The following is an 11,570-nucleotide window of genomic DNA, read 5'->3' as shown; positions in this document are numbered from 1 at the left end:
TTCTTGGCCACAATGAGGACAGCAGAAGGCAGGAGTCCCAGCTCCTGTAGAGGCTGCTTCGCGTCAGCCTCTGTGAAAGCGCACCTGGGGAAGCCACTGAGCAACTGGGCAGGGTCCTGGTCCCCTCCATATTATTCCCCACGGTAGTGCTCCACATAGAGCCTCACAGCTGCCAGCTGTTCCTGGGCCTGGAAAGTTTGCGTCAATGAAGTCCTATTGGGCAACATAACCTGTATAAGATAACTGGACATACTCTCACTTGGTGGGGGGCTCCTGGCTGGGAGAGGAAGGAAACGAGAGTTGGCTTTGTTGCTGGTGGGGATGGCTGAGAACCCACAGTGCTACCACACTTCTTGGCTCTCTCTGCTTGGACTGTTTCTGTGGAAGATTTGTTGAAATCTGTGTGCATACACACACACACACACAAACACACAAACAGCTCATTTTTTTAGACAAGTATTAATGGCCTATTATCAAAGAATAAATGAAGCAGTGAAAAATATGAATTTAAGAAAATAATGCATATACTTAGAAAGCTAGGAAAGTAAAGATTTGTCTATAATTACTGAAGATTATTATATATAAAATAAGAAATTAAGAGTCCTGCTTCATTAGCTGGTAGCATCTGCTTATCAGACTACAGATATGTTTGTAGCTGGGGAAGAAAAGTAGGTTCCCTAAATAAGTGTTGAGATGAGCTGTCAGGGCCATTTCTGTTTCATCCAGCACTCTAGAATTTTATAAGCAGGAAAAAAATGACTAAATAATTGTCACCCTCAAAATTTGCTAGTGGGAATGTAAAATGGTGTTGCCATTTTGGAACATGGTTTGGGACTTCCTCAAAACATTAAACATTGAATGACATGTATCCCAGCAGTTCCAGCCTTAAGTAAATACCAAGGAGAAATGAAAACATGCTCAAAGAAGAATATGTACATAAGTAGTCATAGCAGCATTACTAATAATGGCTGAAAAATAGGAACAAGCCAAATGTCAGTCAACTGATGACTGGATTAAATGTTATTCACACAATGGAACAGCATTTGACAACATAGAAAAGAAAGCACTGCTCCAACACAAGCAAACCTTGCAAATATTATGCTAAGTAGAAGGAACTCATCACAAATAGCCATATCAATGCAAATTTCCACATTAAAGGTCCAGTAGGCAGATCTCTAGAGACAGAAATTAGGTTCAGGTTGCTTAGGGTGGGTACCAGGAGTGACAGCAAATGGGTACGTGGTTTACTGTTACAGTGATGAAAGTGTTCTAAAATTAGATCATGGTGAGGGTCACACAAATCCATAAACATACTAAAAACATTGAGTCATACACTTTAAACAGGTAAATTTCATAGTTCAATCAAGCTGCTAAGAACTTTTTTGAAAAAGCGTATTTCAACTAGCTCAGGAATAGGATGCTCACCTTAGCAAGGAAGCTGGAGGGATGGTTCAAGTCTGATTTTAATCACGGGTTCTTTTCCTCTGTTAAGTGTTACTTCTGCTAATCAGAGACATTTAGCCTCTATATTTTCTGAATTAGACTCTCACAAAATCTTTCAATCTCTTTCTCTCCCTCTCTCAATCTCTCTCTCTCCCTCTCTCTCTCTCTCTCTCTCTCTCTCAATCTCTCTCTGTCTTTCTCCCTCCCTCCCTTTCTCTTTCATACTCAAGATTTACTGGCAGAGTGTACATCAATAACCTGGGTAACTGGCTGTTCCTCTGCTTTTAACTAGCCAACATGCTGATTGTATCACACAAAGGCCCCATCTGAGGAAAGGGAATGTCTGCTGCTTATAAGCAGAGCCTGGGGATCAAGTTTACCCTCCCTCTGTCTAGTATTATGAGAACAATACACAAATTGTGTCATTACCTAGCCGACAATGGAGCAGGTCAGACAGAGCTGATGCTTATCTGTCACTGAGAAGACTGGACCATAGTTCTTTTAACCTGAGCACTTCTAAACCCTTTTAACTTTTTTAATCAGTAAAAAAGGAAGCTCACCTGGTAAAGTGGGGGAACAATGTTTCTGGCATTACAGAATACCACCCATTCAGAATCTCAACCTATTTCTGAAAAAAAATAGATGTTATCTGCTCCTGACTGCTGGCTCCCAGGGGAAGAAGTTCTTTGTGTAGTTTGTTGTGCTGGTTTTTCATTCTTCCCTCTTGGGACAGACCCTCATACATTCCATTCATAGAAAAGGTTTCCCAGGAAACTTCCATTCAGAGCTAGAAGATGGATAGAGAGATACAAAGAGAGATCACTGGAGAATGTTAATGCAGACTATGAATGTTGCTGTGTGTTGTTGGATTTGCATACTGACAATGAGCAGGAATATCACTTAACAGGGTTTCTGGAAGACTGGGTTCTTCTTCCATGGAGAGGCGACTTGAGTAGAAGAGTTTGAACACCCCTTGCATTATTACCCACACCGTGAGATGCTTGTCTCACCTCTGAACATGAACACTCAAGTCTACCTCTTCTTGAATCTTTTGTCTCAAAGTCATATGTAAGTTGATTTTCTTTCCAACATTAATGTCCTGAGCCATAGGGATGGGAGTCCCACCACCTGTCTTCAGTACCCCTCCAGAACTTCAGGTTCTTTTCTTAGTATTGTGATGCCTCGTTTAGAAAATTAAGGTCAGGGCTGGTGTACTGGCCTCATTGGGCAAAAATATTTGCTGCCAAGCCTGATAATCTGAGTTCAATCTGCAGGATCTCCACAGTAGAAGGAGAGAACTGAGTCCTTCATGTTGTCCTCTGAGATCCACATATGCACCATATACTGTGGTACACAGGTCTACATGCATACACACATAAAATTAATAAATGTAATTAGCATGACCTGGTTTCAGCTCCCAGCACCCACATGGCACCTAATAACCATCCTTAACTCCAGTTCCAGGGGCTCAAACATCCTCTTCTGGTCTCCTCAGGCATTGCATGACACGGGTACGCTTATATATACAAAGTAATACCTCACACACTCAAAATGAAAATAATAAATATTTTTTAAAAATTAAGTTCAATTATCAAATGATTAATATCACATGGTTCTTCAATAGCCCTTAAGCAAATTTTTAAAAGTAACAGTCTTCATTGGTGATATAGTAATAAGCACTATATCCTTCCAGAATTACTTAAATAACACATGGGTATTTTACTTACAGGGCAAACCTCTAATTATAATCAGTGTTTCAGAGTTAATTTTTATCCCCTGAAGAAAAAACAACTGACTATGATGTCTTAAAAATCTAAAGGAGGATATTTTTTTAAGCATCTTTTTTACTAATAATGAGTGAGATTAGCACCTTCCATTACCTAGTCACTCACAAAGCCATTCCTTGTCTCCCAGGAGAATACCAACAGTTGTTAGAGGCCCAAAGCCCTAACTGCCTCATAGATGATGAATGAGCTTAGAGAAAGTAGGATGTTTATCCAAAGACACAAAATAATAATAAGAAAAGCCAATATTGTAACATATATTCATGGCCCCCTTGTCCAGAAACAACTGTCTCTCAGAGAGTAACCATCATATCTTAATCCTACCTCAAGTGGATCCCTGAATTCCTTTCTCTTGTTAGGATAAGACCTGCCTTAGATAAAAATTACACCAGTGATTAGCCAATAGCACACTTTCTGAATTTCTAATACAATTCCAGTAAGATTCAAATACAATGTTGGAAGACAGAATAAAATGACGATACTTACAAATAGCTAGAGGGTTTCTTGTAGTGCTAGTGGAGGCTTGCTGATGGTCCTGTGTCCACAATCAACATGTAATCAAAGTATATAGCTGGTCTAGTAAGTCAACAATAAAGCTTCCATAATTCTGCATCCCAGAAGTAAGGTCCTTCCCATGGGCTCCATGTCCTTTGCCTACTTAAGAGAGTGTCATTCAGAAGCTAAGCTGCATGGGCTCTTGGAAGTAGCACTGGATTTAAAAAATTTGAGTTCCAGTGTATGGCCTTGGGAAACTTATATTTGTAAGGCTCATGTCACATAAGCACATTCTGTAAGACACTTGCCACATACCCTTCCTGTATTTCTATAAAAACGGATATAATTATAGGGTTGCTGTAAGAAGTCAATTGGCTAATGCTTTCATAGCCCTTGGCAAATAGAACATAATCAATAAATGTTAGTTATTATTATTAATCAACATACACATTTGACAAACAACAGAAACAGGCAAAAGAAAAGACATGCATTAAGGCAATAGTATATAAAATAGAGTACTGGATTTGGAAGATTGCTAGGAGAACTAGATACAGATGGCATGTGACTCACAAAGCTTCTTTAAGGGGTTGGAGAGATGGCTCAGTGGTTAAGAGCAGTGGCTGCTCTTGCAGAGCACCCGAGTTCGATACCCAGAACCCACATGGCAGCTAACAACCATCCTAATCCCAGTTCCAGGGGAGTCCAAAGCCCTCTTGTGATCTCCACAAGTACTTCATGATATGAGTGCACTTAACATACATGCAGGCAATACATTCATAGTCATAAAATAAAATAATAATAAAATATTTCTAGAAAACTTCTTTGAGTATACATACTAAAATACTGCCTAAGCAAGAGTGTATCTTGAAGCAAGAGCAGTTATCTCTCTTATCTTGTCCCTTGTCCAGAGTCTGATCTTCTGTAGAGTCAGGTGTAAACAAGCATATGTTGAATTAATTCCACATACAATTACTTCAAAGGAATCAGACATTTTAACAGTGGTTATAAATTACCTAATTTGTCATACTTATTAAATCAGTGCTTCTACCAATTTAATGAAGACCTGCTTTTTCATTATATTATCAACAAAGCACCACTGGCTCTTGAATTAGTAACCTGACTGGCCTTCTCTCTAGTATAGGGTACTTCTAAAACATTCTGGAATATTTTCAGTGCAGAGGCAATCTCCTGTGGGTTGGGTCTAAATGCTTGAACTCTCAAACATCCATTTAGGTGTAACATGAATTTCTCTGTACAGAAGTGCATTTCCAGGAAGAGTAGATGGCCAAGGATAGGTCAGAGGAGAACTTCCTTGGCCATACATACCATCGTGAATTTCAGTCAGCACATTTTACCTATTTAGGGCAGTTGTTTGTGGGAGTTTTGCCCTGGATACTCCCTGGCACAGTAGTGCATCATACTGCGAAGAGCGTTAGCGGGTTGGCTGTCAGGAAAGGCAGTGGAAAAGCTTGGTGGGCATGAGCTGATGCCTTATTTCTTTGCTTGTTCCCTCTTTTGTATCTGAGCTATGGAATTTTTCTTAAAACTCTTTTGAAAGCCATAATTTATACAGGAGTAAAGTCAAATCCAGGACTGTTATGACAGGTTTCCAGAAATTTCTGATTCAGTGTTCTTTGGTTGAAGATGAAACTTGAGATTTTTATCCCACTTTTCCTTTTTTTGTTGTCAAAGCTTCCTCTGAATCACGTGGCAAAAAACTTTCACAATCTAAACACCTGGAAAGAAAGCCAGCTAGAATTTGGATATTGATGAATAAACTAGAAAATAACCTTTATTCACAGGGAAAAGGTGATAACTTATTCATTCAATTTTCTGACAGAAGAACCAATATTTCCTAATTTTAAAATTCTAGCCCCTTTTCAAAATTATTCTAGGAACACACTGCCAAATTATAGGCATCCAAGGACACTCTGGCTAGACACAAAGAAGAAACCTAGGTGAGCAATGAGCCAAATTAGCATGTGTCCTCTTGGGCTGATGACTGCCATTAGGCTACTGGAGAATGACATCATTTTCTCCAAGAGGCAGTCAGCTCGAAAATGTCAACTATAGCTGTGAATTAATTCCTACAGCTGCTGTATGTTGCTTTCTGAGTCTTGCTAAGAGAAAGGGGCATATTTCATTTCTGGATCTTTCAAGCATGTTGCTGTTCTAAAATATTACATTTTAAGCCCATTCCAATATGAACATATTTTGTTTTGAGATGCCTGATGAATAAAAAACATTGACTTCAATGAAGTAAAAGGCCAAAGGTATAAGATTCTATAATTTCATTTGACCAGTAATCCCTCTTCTGGTGCAAACTGCTTTCATTTTAAAATGTCATTTTTTTCAGACTTCTTTAGTATGAAGTTGATAAGAATACTTATGCAGTATAAATCAGTCATAAAAAAGTGGGGCAGATTTGAGGACACAGAAAATAAAGCTGTAAAATACAACTCATCCAAAGCACTTCCTACTTGAGAAAAAAAATACTGTGGTTTATTAATTTATTCAGTAAACATTGCTCAGTGCTTATATGCTTTCAAATCTTATTTTAGTCATTGGGGAAAGTAGATGAATTAAACATTTTCTATATTTAAGAGAAGTTTGGCTGCTCTTTTAGGACTATTGTGGACCTCCAGATCTCAGAGCTTTTTCCAGACCTGCCTTCTTAAGTCTACCTTTCTCTGCCTCTCTTCACTCTGCCCAGTGGTCTCTGCTCTGCCAGGACCCTTGGTCTCTCCTGGGGGCTTTCCCAGCTCTGCCTTGATGTGTTCCTTTCCCACACTTCTTTGTGCTGTCCATTTCTGCTCCTGTAGGATGCTTGTGGACCTGGCCCAGATCTGGGAGCTTTCCTAGACCCACCTTCATAAGTTTCCCTTGCCTCACCTCACCCTAGTCAGAATTTCTAAGATCCAAGAAACAATGATAAATGCTGGGTGAGGATATGGAGAAAGGGGAACTTTTATCCACTGTTTGTGGGAGGGCAAACTGGTGCAGCCACTATGGAAATAAGTGTGGAGATTCCTCAAAAGGAGAGAAATTGGGGACTGGATAGATGGCTCAGAAGTTAAGAGCACCAACTGTTCTTACAGAGGACCCTAATTCGATTCGCAGCACCCACATGGCACTAACATCTATCCATAACTCTAGTTCCAGGGGAATCCAATGCCCTCTGACTCTGCAGGCATTGCACAACATGGATGCATTTACACACAGGCAGTAATATTTTATTTATTTATTTATTTATTTATTCATACACATAAAATAAAAATAATAAACTATTTTTTTAAAGAGAGAGAAATTGATCTACCATTTGATTTAGCCATACCAGTCTCTGGGGCATATACTCAAAAGACTCTATGCCCTACTACAGAAATATCTGTTCATCTATGTTTACTGCTGCCATTTTCATAATAGCCAGAAAATGGAATCAACCTAGATGTCTACCAACTGATAATGAAGGTGTGGGACATATATACAGTGGAAAATTATTTAAAAATGAAATTATGAAATTTTCAGGTAGATAAATGGAACTGGAAACAATCATCCAGATCATAAGGTAATCCAGACCCAGGAAGACAAATGTCCCATGTTCTCTCTCATAGCTGGATACTAGCTTTGAAATCTTTGCTATGCATGTTTCAATTTGAAAATCCAGAGAGGTAAAAACTAATAAATGGCTGTGGGTGAGGGAGAAGCTCCCTGGGAGATGAGGTAGAATGAAGTGATATAAAGGGCTAAAGGGTAATAATAGAGTAGGAAGGATTAAAGTATAAAGGGCATGGGGAATGGGAGGGTTGGGCACAGCAGGGATGGGGGAGCATAACTAACACCGAAGGCCTTTAGAAAAAGCCATATAGAAGTCTACCATTATAGAAGCCACTTAAAGTATGTACATTACAAACGAGTTACTTTATAACCAAGGGACATTGCTCCTTCTAGATGCCATGGGCTTGCCAAATAAAAGCCCAATACCAGGAATGAATTCCCTCTTTTGAAACAGTTGGCCAGGTGTCCTGTAGAACCTCAAACACTACTATCATTGCCCCTACTCTTGGTTACTCACCAGAACTTCATATAAGACCCTATTGCTGAAGAAACTATATACAAAAACTGTAAAACAAGCAAGGAGAGATCAAAATCATACTGACTACAAAGCCTCATCTCTATTATCTAGTTTTTATAGTACTGGAAGGTGCTACGAAAGCTGACTGAAGAGAAAATTTAGCACGAACCGTATGCAGCTGTAAATCCTGTGAGTTATCAAAACAACTGGTCTGGAAGATGCCCACTGGTGCAATAGTGGCAGGAATATTAGAGTAGTAACCAACAACTTTCTAACTGGATTTAAGATCTGCTTCATACAATGGAGCCCATATCTGACACTGATTTCAGGCCTAGATTCTGAGGCTAGACAGCCCATAGACCATGGGGAAAAAGCCTGATATAACTATTCTACTAAACAGATACAATATTAAATTGTTTTGTAATGACTTATTGTAGATTAATACATCTCTCAACTCTCAGCATGGAAGATTCCTTATGCAGCAGAAGGTGATTAACACAGACAACCAAAACTGATCAACATGCAGAGAATAAGAGGCTGCAGACAGCTTATCCCTGAATAAGACATCTGTATCGAACTTCTGCCTCTCAAGTCTCAGGGCTCATTGTGGAAGATGGGCAGCAAGATTGTAAGAGCCAGAAGAGATAGATGACCATGAGGAAACAGTTTTCCGGACAGCTGGTGAGTTACTCATAGGAACGCACAGCAATGATGACAGCATGCACAAGTCCAACATAAACTCAAGCCAGACAAAATCCCAACATAGACAGGGGAAGTATGTAAAAAAAAAAAAAAAAAACACCCTATCTGAAGAACTACAGGCAATCAATGACTGCTGGGAAGGAGAGATTTAGATTCATTTTAAAGGTGAGATTCTTACTAACCAGACTTCAGAGGATAAATCCACACCGAAGGGCAGTGTGCGTTTGTGTGTGTGTGTGTGTATGTGTGTGTGTACAAATTTTTGAAGGGTAGGAAGGAGGTACAGATCTAAATATGATCAAAATATATTGTTAGAGTAAAAGATAATTAAAAAATAAGTAAATAAATAAAAAGAGAGGTTTAGAGCTCTCTTATGAGAGACAAAAGATAAATATTAAAATAGCTTAGAAATTCCATAAGAGAAATTGAGCTAACATTTCTGGAGTAGGTTTTAAACGAAAATGGAATTTATTTACAAACACCCCCATACAATCCTGCTTGTAAGGGTGAATGAGCAAAAACAGAAAAGAAGAATGGAAAATTCTCTCTAAGATTTTTTTAAAGCCTCCACAGATGTCAGGAATAACCTCCATAGTTGGAAGAGCACCTGGCTGCGATGTCAACAGAATGAGGAGTGTCAAAATCTCTCTAAGTCTTTCTTGCTTTCCGTGTAATGTCTAAAGCACTTTGAGTTAAAGCAGATATTTTAAACCCACTGTTTGACAAGAAAACTAAGAGATACAGACCATTGACTGGAACAGGAAGAAGTGTAATTAACTGATGCTAAATTGTCATGTTGAGAAGTTTGCAGAGGGGAGATTAGAAAAACATAATGCAGAAAATTATGGGAAATAAGTAAAACAGGGATTCAAAGATTCTTTCCATGCTTTTGATAACAGGAGGAAAAACAGGGTCCCCCCCGCCCAGCAAGGGTTCGTAGTCTCATTCATAAAAGAATTTGAAAATGGTCTTAAATGCAAGCTTTAGGACAATTTTATTAGAATTTGGGGGGAAATCCTCAGGGCAAACAATCTGTAAATCGCAACAGCTGCCTTGAGGAGGAGAATAGAGGGAAGAATGAGAAAACCTATGAAGCCATGTGAGTTTGGAGTCCTCCTGGAGATCAGATAGGTGACAGACCAGGAGTGGCATGGCAGGGAGGGGAAGGGGACTTTAGAGAGAAAACATGAGATCCAAAATGTTGAGGCAGCCCAGAGCGTTAGGGAAGGCATCCTTAGAAAAGAGACAGAAAGAAGAAAAGGGGAAGTTACACTTTTCTGAAGAATTCAGAAAAAAATGGGACAGACTTGTAAAGAGCTAAATGTTGTGGCTATCTGTCCAGAGACACTGCACTAGGGGGCGGTGATTCCCAGCAGGAAAAATTCATCATCTGATTGTCACGGTAGGTATTCTCCTCACCTCTTTAGCATGCCTGAAGGTGAACCTGCCTTCCTAGAGGTGGTACTATAGCCAGGTGATCTGGAAACGCTGCTGAGTTCATTTTCCATCTAGGCCAGATTGTTATTGTCTTGACCAGTTTTAAGGGATTTGTGGTTGTTGTTATCGTGTAACATTTTTACTTGAGTTTGGGTTTCATCCTATAAAGTGTACAGATCTTAAGTGCTACAGGCAGTTGGATGTTTTCAAGAATGCCAAAACTTCCATAGCTCTGCACTGCAATTCTATACCCAAGAACAGTCCATCAACCCAGAGAGTTTCCTCCAGTCCTTCACAGACAGTCTCTCTGTCCTCTTGGTCAAAGGCTATTGCTGTTATGATATCTTCTATCACAGGTTAGTACTACCTATATACTTAAATTTTATATAAATGGAAAATTTTTATATGAACACTTGTTTCTGACCTTTTTCATGTGGTACAGTGTCCAAGTATTATGAAAAACAGTAGTTAATCCCTTTTATTGCTGAGTAGTATTATATAGTATGCATAAGACCACAAAGTGTTTATCTAGATTCCTTTGATGGATATCTAGGTCAACTGCAGTTTTCAAGGTTTATGAATATTCCTGCATAAGTCTTTTTGGAGGTTTAAGTATTCATTTCCATTGGGTAAATAACCATGAGAGGAATTGTCAAGTTTTAAGATAAATATGAGATTAAATGTCTTGCGGGGGGGATATCATAGCAGTAAATGTACTTTTAACTTAACCTGAAGGGATGAGGCAGGAAAAAGGAATCAAGGCTAGGCAGGCAGTAAGAAGAAGGTGAGTAAGGTAGATGGTGGAAAAGTACCTGCAGGATTTCTGAAGAATCATCATTTGTGAATCAGAAGGCATACAGAGCATGTTCTCACCAGCCAACAGCTCCTGGGATGTTTCCAAAGTCTATACTATTGGTAGCAGAGTCTGAAGTAATTATTGGGACTTTCTGAAAGTGATGCTAAGATTTTCAAAAGAGTCATCATTTCTCAGAAGTCAAAGCACATAAAACAATAAAATTCTACCTTCTGTCCAAGTATCTCTTTCCAGTAGGTCTGATTGGTAGAAAACATGCTGGATGACTATCCAAACACTGCCATTAAGCATCAGTTCCTTTTCATCTTGAGAACAGGATCTGGATGAAGGAAGATCTTCCTCTGGTGTCATCCAGTCTTAGCCACCTTGATGGTACAAGGCAGTGCTCTGGCCCCTTTTTGTACTTAGGTTTATACCCAAGGGCCATGTGGTCACCAGTGTTATGGAAAAGAAGAATCAATATACTAGGCATAAGTTCACACCATCCATCAATTTTCCCAAAATTTTCCCAAAGTCTCCTTTGAGGGTTTTTTTTTTTTTTTTTTTTTAATGAAATTCTTTGCATTGTGTTCTTTTTAAAAATATTTTATTTATTTTTTATGTGTATGATTGTTTTGCCTGTGTGAATGTAAGTATACCACATGTGTGGAGTGCCCCACAAAGGCCAGAAGAGGGTATCAGATCCCCTGGAACTGGAGTTATTGATGGCTGTCAGCTGTCATGTGGGTGCTGGGAATTGAACCTGGTCCTCTGAAAGAACAGTAAGTGTTCTTAACCACTGAACCCCTGCATTGTATTTTTATATATTCCCCTTTCTTTTCTT

The sequence above is a fragment of the Nannospalax galili genome, unplaced genomic scaffold (genome assembly GCF_000622305.1).
Source record: "Nannospalax galili isolate Female #2095 unplaced genomic scaffold, S.galili_v1.0 scaffold128, whole genome shotgun sequence".
In the NCBI taxonomy this organism is placed as follows: Eukaryota; Metazoa; Chordata; class Mammalia; order Rodentia; family Spalacidae; genus Nannospalax; species Nannospalax galili.
The sequence above is the reverse complement of the archived record's forward strand: the minus strand, read 5'-3'. Positions refer to the sequence as shown.